Source organism: Sinocyclocheilus grahami, unplaced genomic scaffold, assembly GCF_001515645.1.
Source record: "Sinocyclocheilus grahami isolate Dianchi unplaced genomic scaffold, SAMN03320097.WGS_v1.1 scaffold1388.1, whole genome shotgun sequence".
Classification (NCBI taxonomy): Eukaryota; Metazoa; Chordata; class Actinopteri; order Cypriniformes; family Cyprinidae; genus Sinocyclocheilus; species Sinocyclocheilus grahami.
In genome coordinates, this window is record NW_015506567.1 from 97,980 (window position 1) to 104,106 (window position 6,127).

General features: G+C 40.5%; 1 long non-coding RNA gene across 1 annotated transcript; it reads right to left on the bottom strand.

Moving 5' to 3' along the window:
- Positions 1 to 2,795: 2,795 nt before the first annotated feature.
- LOC107569857 (uncharacterized) lies at positions 2,796 to 4,769 on the bottom strand. The gene is made up of 3 exons (XR_001606955.1): positions 4,697 to 4,769; positions 3,384 to 3,441; positions 2,796 to 2,866 (listed from the first exon to the last, which is right to left on the bottom strand). It is a non-coding gene; the product is annotated as an uncharacterized lncRNA (long non-coding RNA).
- Positions 4,770 to 6,127: the final 1,358 nt, after the last annotated feature.

Here is a 6,127-nt window from a genome sequence, read left to right on the forward strand (position 1 = left end):
GAGAAGGCTCACTGGGGGAAACGCATATTTGCGAAGGCGCAGAGGCCAGCTGCACTTTAGTGCGTCCGCCAGGGAGTAAAACAACTGGCAATGGGACGTGTCTGGGAAGGCAAACAGGTCTACCTGAGCATCCCCAAAGCACGGCAGAATGGGGTGACAGAAACCCGGTAAGTGCCGTGCCATGCCCATCTCGGGACCCGGTCGTGAAGCCAACGCTGAAGCAGTCTCATATGAAGCAACCCGAGCGGCGTGACAGCCGCTGCGGATGCCATATGCCCCAGGAGCCTCTGAAACTGTTTCAGTGGATCCGCCGTCTTGCACTGGAAGGACCCCAGGCAGTTCGACTGTGTTCTACTGAGAGACGTGTTGAGAGGTTGACTGAGTCCGGCTCCATGCCGAGAAAAGAGATCCTCTGCACCGTGGAGAGTTGGCTCTTTTTCCAGTCGACCCTCATCGTGAAAAGGGAAGTTGTGGCCTAATGTTTAGAGAGTCGGACTCGTAACCCAAAGGTTTTCACAAATGGTCTCCCACCAGTATACTGACCAGGCTCTGGCCTGCTTAGCTTTAGTGAGGAACCAGACTCTACCTACTGCATGCCACACCTGCGTTCGTAGCTTGTGCTTTAATAATGCTCCTCTAATAGAGGGGTAGCGCATCCTGACAAGCTCTATGCGGCCATCAGGATGCGCTACCAGCTTAAACAATGAGGTCAAATTTATGATTAAGGTGGGGAATTAATGACAACAGAATCTCAGGAGACCAACTGAAAGACGCTCCTTTTTACAGGTGCCGGCCTAACGCTTTATCAGAAGGTTGCTTCGTTTTACATTCTGAAGTCCGATTTGTTATACTAAGACTTTTGCACCCATACAAGTCAGGGAATGATCACCCCCTGCTGGCTGGACTAAAACTAGCTCCAGCAGCAAGCAAGTTTTTCACAACGGCCTACCAGCCATCAGAATGTGTTACCAGCTTCAAAAAAACAAACAAAGTCAAATTCGTAACTGAGGTGGGGAATTCACGACAACAGAATGTCAGGAGGCCAGTTTAATGCCTCATCTGCAGGATGCTCCTTTTCACAGTCTAAAGTCTACGTCATTTCACTAGGACTTTTGTACCCATTCAAGCCAGGGAATGATCACCCCATGCTGGCTGGAATAAAACTAGCTGCAGAAGCAAGCTACATTTTCACAAACGGTCTCCCACCAGTGTACTGACCAGGCTCTGACCTGCTTAGCTTTAGTGAGCAGCCAGACTCTGCCTGCTGCATGACACAGCTGCGTTCGTAGCCTGTTCCTTAATAAAGCTTAATACAGGGGTAGCACATCCTGACAAGCTCAATGCGGCCATCAGGATGCGCTACCAGCTTAAACAATGAGGTCAAATTCATGATTAAGGTGGGGAATTAATGTCAACAGAATGTCAGGAGGCCAGTTTAACCTCCTGGGGTCGACGGCGGTGCCGGCGCCACCACTTGCAGATATTAATGATAACAGCGAAAAGAAAAATTTTAAATGCTCCGTCATACTTGATCGTACATATAAGAGTAATACAACATTTAAATCTGTAAAGGGTCTACTTTTATTTGTGTACACTCAAAACATCAACAAAACATTGTGCTTTTGTAAAATAAAGAAAATAAACAAGGTGTGATTTTAGCCGTCTCATTCTCCACACATATCTATTTGAAACACGTCACTAAAATGAAATGAAACTCAGCGAATATTTGATTTACATACATGAGAGATATATCTATAGAAAGCTTGACATGTCTACTTTTAAAAGAAGTCAGTCATGTAAAAAACAAATATTATGTGACAAAGTAATCAGTATGAAACCAATGCGATGTCAAGTCTTGCCCGTCTGTCTTCATTATGTCTAATTAGATCACGCCCACGAGCCGATCACGCTTTTGATATTACAATAGTCCACGTGAGATGCGTGGCATGCAAACGCCCACATCACAGCAAACAAAGCAGCGATCCACATAGTAATTTTCCTCTGGCCCAGCTCCGGCCCACACAACCAGCTTTTGCTTGGCCCACATACCGCAATGAATTATGGTCCTAGTGTGGACCAGGTCTGGGTTCCAGACAAGGGCCACACATGAGCCATAACTGGCCCAAGTCTCAGCCCAGTTAATTACCCATAACTGGCCCTGAATTGGGCCAGATCAAAATGTAACATTGGAACCAAAACACAAACTTAAGTAAACCAGATCACCAATCTTTAAAAAGAAAGCCCAAAACTGAGCCACACCTGAGCCTGATCCAAAGGTGAACTAAACCTGGCAGCCAAAATATGGGCCACAAATGGGCCATAAAAGGGCCATGACAGATCCATATCTCAGCCACCTGTATCACCATAGCTGGCCCTATACGCTGAACCAGACGGGTTCCACATGTCAGCCGCAACAAAACCATAACCAAGCCACTTGATACACACCCCTCCCAGATGAATAGTCACAACAACGACAGTATTCTGAACAAATATTTAATCATGTTTAATCAGCAAACCAAGTTGAATGAATCTCACACCTAACATGCTTATTTGTTTTGCTTGGTCAGTGTGTTCACGCTGTTGGAGTATGGCAGTGTGAATTGGCTTTTAGGTGCTTTGGTAAAAACAGTAAAAATATATGCTTTTTTTTATGTTTACGCAATTAACATAAAATTCTTAAAAAATGTACTTTCTATATGTTTGCAATATTCAAGTGTTCATGTCCCTGAATAATATCTGCATGCACCTGAGTCTGAAGAGTACACATAATATCTAGTAGACAGCAATCCTTGAGAGTGAGAAGTCTGGTGTGGAGGCTGGATCTGGAACTGACTTCTGTCCAGGTTATCTGTCTTCACGAACTGCCCTGAAATACAATTCAAACAAACAATGTAGTGTGAGGCTCTTACATTCACAATGCTCATTTTGGCCTCAGTGGTGAAGTGTGCAGAAAATTCTGCCGGACTGAAATTTAGTCTTTGGTGAACAGTCTTCAAGAGTGCAAAATAAGATTTTACGTTTTAAGTACCTTTCAGGCTCACGTGAGGTTTCCACAAGCAACAAAGTCTACTTGAACAAACAGTTCACTAAAGTTTAGAAAATAATATACATACAGACCGTTACAGTTTGAAGTGAGGTACGCTCACAGTACTCTGGTTCTGTCTTACAGTTAATAATTTTAATTTCAAAGACCTTTTTTTATTATCATCTGTGTGTTTTTTCGAATTATGATGGACCCTTCTGTAGGTTGTTGTGTATGAAGTGTCCTCAGTGCAGAGTTAAACAAGATGGTCTTGTAGGACATACAGGAAATATTTGATATTTATTTGATATATATTTTTTTAATATTTGATCAACTTTTGAATGTTTGAGGTTTTACTTACTAGTCAGATGGTTCATAGTGCCTTGGAGATGTTCTTCGACAGGAGATCCGCTCCAGCTCTGCAGCACGGCCATCAGCATGGAAGAATATAGGAGCAATATGTCACATAGCCAACAATATGAAAAAAAAAACATACAAAGAAGTCTTAAAGGGGTCATATGATGCGATTTCAAGTTTTCCTTTCTCTTTGTTAATGACAAAGTGTTACAAGCTCTTGGTGCATAAAGAAGATCTGTAAAGTTGCAAAGACCAAAGTCTCAAATCCAAAGAGATATGCTTTATAAAAGTTAAGTCAGCCACGCTTACCTAAAACGGCTCGTTCTAACATGCCCCCACATATCTACGTCAAGCAATATGTCACATAGCCAACAATATGAAAAAAAAAACATACAAAGAAGTCTTAAAGGGGTCATATGATGCGATTTCAAGTTTTCCTTTCTCTTTGGAGTGTTACAAGCTCTTGGTGCATAAAGAAGATCTGTAAAGTTGCAAAGACTAAAGTCTCAAATCCAAAGAGATATTCTTTATAAAAGTTAAGAGTCAACCACGCCTACCTAAAACAGCTCGTTCTAACACGCCCCCACATATCTACCTCACTATGTGGGAAGATTTGCATAACGCCGCCCAAATGTTCAAGCAAAGAAAGAAGGCGTAACTTTTATTCTCGCTGTAGTATTGTTACTGCCGCCATGTCGTGAACACGCTGTGTGTTTCGTTGTGAAAGTGAAACTACTTTGTTTGGTCTTCCAAAAGAGGACACGACTAGAAATCAGTGGTTAAGTTGTATTTACAACACTGTTCCAGAACACTTCAACCCAAATATTCAGATGTGTGATGCACATTTTGCGGAGGTTGCCCTTTCGGCTTGAACTGATGGTAAAACTAACAACATTATTAACTGTCTTGAGATTTACTTTGATAGCTTGAAGCTGCGATTATGGTAAGGGCGTTACATTTCCGACGCGTGCTTGTGGTGTTCGGCCAATCACAATGCACTGGGTCAGCTGGCCAATCAGAGCAGACTGCACTTGTCAAAGAAGGGGGCTTTGTTGAAAACGACGTGTTTGAGAGAGGCGGGGCATAGAGGACCTACAATAATGTACAGTATTTGAAAAATAATGTTTTTTGAACATTAAAGCATGTCAACATATTCTGTTACACCAAATACACAAAATAATGATCTTTAAAATAGCATCATATGACCCCTTTAAGATACCAGAATTCACATTTTTAGGTTTTACAGATGCATGACGATATAGTTTAAATATATTGTGAAAAATGCATAAAGTTATTTAATAAGATTTCTTAGATCACCTGTGTTTCCTGTATCTCTGTCAGCAGCTCCCATTACAAATTTTCTTGTAACTTCCCGTTTTAGGTTTTTTTCTGATGCTCCTGAATTCACACTACAATTTATCAATATTTGTTTGCAATGAAAGATCAAAACGTGTTTTAAATCGTTTCAGCTCATTAGTTCATGTAAGTGACGTCACCGATTGACCTCATAGTGCAGACTTTTAGGTTAAATTAATTAGCTTATAGTTACTTCCATTTATCTATTGGCAAAGTACCAGCAAAACATTTACAAATTATCAAAACTGCTCATCTACACACAAAATGTGATTAAAAGCTCAAACTTTCATTAATAAGAGCTCAAATCTATAGTTAGCTTACCTCTAATAGTTAGCCTCTATAGCTAGTTAACGGTTGTGATGCTAACGGTTTTTTGAAGACACTAAACCATTCCTGTAAAGTAAAGATTCAACAGAAACGTGTCAATTACATGTAAGAAAGTGTCAGGAACGGTTGCATGTATTATTTGTGTAATTTTTAGTGACTAAACTTACCTGAAAGCAGTGAAAACAGCAGAGAGATGGACGTCTCGCTACTTGTCAGCTGAGTGAGTTGACGCCCCGTTTCCATAGTAACTCCCTCCGCTCCAGTTTAAATGCGCCCATTAAAAACATAAAAAAATCATACAGACCCCCAAATGTTTAAACTGTATATACAATAAATTACTACTTTTTTATATTTAGCTCTATGCTTACAACATATAACATCTTATCACTAAGCAGTGAACACTATTGACAGAACTCCATCTTTTTATGCATTTAGTGGCCAATCTGAGCAGATAATATTAACCCAACCCCCAATAAATATACTGTGTCAGACTATTCACATAACTTGGTGCTGCTATTTAGATAATAGCAAGAAATTGCAGTTAAAATCATGGTAGTGGTGAAAAGTTTGTTCAGTGCAAGGCAGCCAATCTCAAAAATTGCTGATTTTGTTGTTAATTTATCATTCTTCTCATTTTACTGTTTTTTGGAAGTACTACATGTTCCACACAGATGTATTTTAAAAATGTAACCAAAAGAAAAAAAAATTCATGTATTATAATCAATTTTACATTTCAACTATTAGTAAACTTAAGATATGTCATCCACGCATAGCAACACTATTTGTGTATAACAGAAATGTTTAACAAATATGCTTTAAACCAAATAAATATTTGTCCCTGCAGAACAACTCCCCCAAACTTTCCATGCAGTCATGTTTCTTTTCAGCATTTTACAGCCAGGGGGATTCCAGGGTGGGAGGTCATGTGCTAACATGATGGGGCTCAGGTAAACCAAAAAAGGGTGATCAAAAAAAGGCTTTCCTGTGTTTATTTCACTGAGACCGCAAGCCTGACCTTAGCCATGTGTGTGCCATTAGAAAGCAACCCAAACTCTCACACTCTCT